Source organism: Arachis ipaensis, chromosome B03 (genome assembly GCF_000816755.2).
Source record: "Arachis ipaensis cultivar K30076 chromosome B03, Araip1.1, whole genome shotgun sequence".
Classification (NCBI taxonomy): Eukaryota; Viridiplantae; Streptophyta; class Magnoliopsida; order Fabales; family Fabaceae; genus Arachis; species Arachis ipaensis.
In genome coordinates, this window is record NC_029787.2 from 109,256,256 (window position 1) to 109,258,916 (window position 2,661).

The following is a 2,661-nucleotide window of genomic DNA, read 5'->3' on the forward strand; positions in this document are numbered from 1 at the left end:
TTTTCTCCATTCCGCGCGCTCGCGTGAGCCATGCGCGCGCGTCGGTGTTCGATGGTCATCTTCTTAGTTTCTTGTGTTCCTTCCATTTTTGCAAGCTTCCTCTCCATTTCCTAAGCTATTCCTGCCCTATAAAGCTTGAAACACTTAACACACGGATCACGGTATCGAATGGTATAAAGGAGAATTAAAATACATAAATTAAAGTTTTCTAGGAAGCAAGTTTTCAATCATAAAATAATACTAGGAAGGAAAATGTAAAATCATGCAATTAGTATGAATAAGTGGGTGATGACTTGATGAAACCACTCAATTAAACACAAGATAAACCATGAAATAGTGGTTTATCAGTTGCTAACCTGACCTAGTTAAGAGGAACCAAGTGCATTCTAAGTTCTAACCCAACATATTTTTGAAAATCAAAACACGCAAATAAAGATTAAATGGCTTTTGTATGCACTAGTCTCTTTACCTTTTGTATTTCTCAAAATAAGCTTGAATCTAGGCAAAATAAAAATAAAAACACACTCAAATAACAAGGAAACTAGGTTGTGTATATATTCTGACTTAAGCTCGAACTGCCGTCTTCTTTTTTGGATGAAATTTTTTTATAGAGCTTGAAATCTCTTCTTCAATATTAGAATAATTTCCTTTTTCATCAACTAGTCGTTGCACACATCAATGCACTTAGCCGTTGGCTTTGAATGAGAATCTTTTCCTTGTTTAGTTTGATTATAATATGCAGCAATTATCTAATCACTCATGAATTTGATTCTTGGACTGTATCACTTGCTTGTTTTGATGGTGCAACATTTTTCCAAAATAGGATTGATATCATCTTAATGATATTTTCACTAATATTGCTGTTTTGCACAATTCTTGCTTGCTTGATTGGTTATCTTTAATTGATTCCTACATTGCTCATCATAATAGTTAGTTATAATAGAAAATAATCAAATATGTTTGTCATCACAAGGTAATTAATCAATACTTAACTTAACAGCTTTAATCACAGAATTGGCATCAGAGTCAGTGAATCAGAGTTGAATCCAAATAATAAAACCATAGAAATAATATGCATATAATAGATTTAGGGGATGGATAATGGACTATATGAATTATCCGATGCGTTACTTTGTGTTCCTCCAACTCACTCCTTGAATAAGCTTGAGTTTTTCTGCTGTTGTCATGTACTTTGAATTTTGTATGCAGTGGCATGTGTGTTATACCTTTTCTCGATGTCTACATGTTGTCCTAATCCAATCTTTTACTTTCATTCTCAAACCCCTTTTGAAACCTGCATCTGGGGCTGTGGCACCTGCAATATCACTTAGGGATAATGCACTGAAGCACTTGAATAAGATGAGGTCTGAGCGAAGTGAGGATTTATGTTTAAGAATAGGTGTCAAACAGGGTGGGTGCTCTGGTATGTCATACACTATGGATTTTGAGGACAAGACTAATACAAGGCCAGATGACTCCATTATTGAGTACATTGGTTTTATAATTGGTATGATTTCATCTTCTAGTTCTTATTAATGTTGTGTTTATAATCTCCTAATTGAGCTGTTTGACCAGCATAATATGATCTATGTGGGTTTAGGGTTTAGGCAATTGGTATGAATTCTTAATGAGTTAAGAATTTGTGAAAATCCTGATATATAATGCTGTTTATGGAGCAGTTTATGGCCATTTTTTTGTGCAACATGTATCGGCTAGTTGTAGTTATTTCTAATATTATTATTTTGAAGGATTGCAGCTAATTATCTGCTAGCTCTATGTTGCTCTGGTAGGCATGAATTTTAATCTTAGAATGGATTAAAATCTTGGTGTTTAACATGAACTTCTGTTTAAGCTTTGTTTGCTAGAATTTTGTCAGCTCATTTCAAACAGCAGTTAGCACTGCATTTCTTTATTTATTTACTCTTTGAACGAATGTACTTTTCATTGCTTAGAAATTAGAATATTATTACTTTCTTACTTAATGAAGATTGAAATGAACTGCATCCATACGGTTGTATATAAGTCACCACTTGACATTTTTGGCTTCTCCATCTGTATTTGCAATTTGCGATCCTAAGAGCCTACTCTTCATATTTGGCATGTAGTTGGATTATAATGATGCCTTGATTGGGGGAGATTTCTCTTTCAAGAATCCTAATGCGACACAAACTTGTGGTTGTGGCAAATCCTTCGCTGCGGAAATGTAAAATCATGTTTATAGACAACAGTTGCAATATCTGATGTTTCTTCGAAGGATACTTTAGACTATGTATACTTCTTTAACGTTGAACCACTTGAACTAGCCAATGTAATTTGTTTAGGCTATTCATAATCGCAGACACACATAATACAAAATTACAAATAGGTGAAATTTTGCCTCATGTATTAGGCTCGTGTCGCCTCTACAGGAATGTGACGTCTCAACTTACCATTTCCCATATACTTTTAGACATCGGTATACAATACATATTGAAATACAAAATATAAATTAAAAATGAGTTAAATAATACATATATTTATACATAAATATACTTAAATATAAAATATATATTAGAAATAAATTAAATAATACATATATTTATATATAAATTCATAATAACTAATTTTAGTATATGAATAACATTTTTATTTTGATCATCTATGGTATATAATATTTATTGG

The 2,661-nt window shown here is 32.5% G+C and overlaps 1 pseudogene; it reads left to right on the forward strand.

The window, feature by feature from the left end:
- Nucleotides 441-2,448, forward strand: LOC107633525 (annotated as a pseudogene).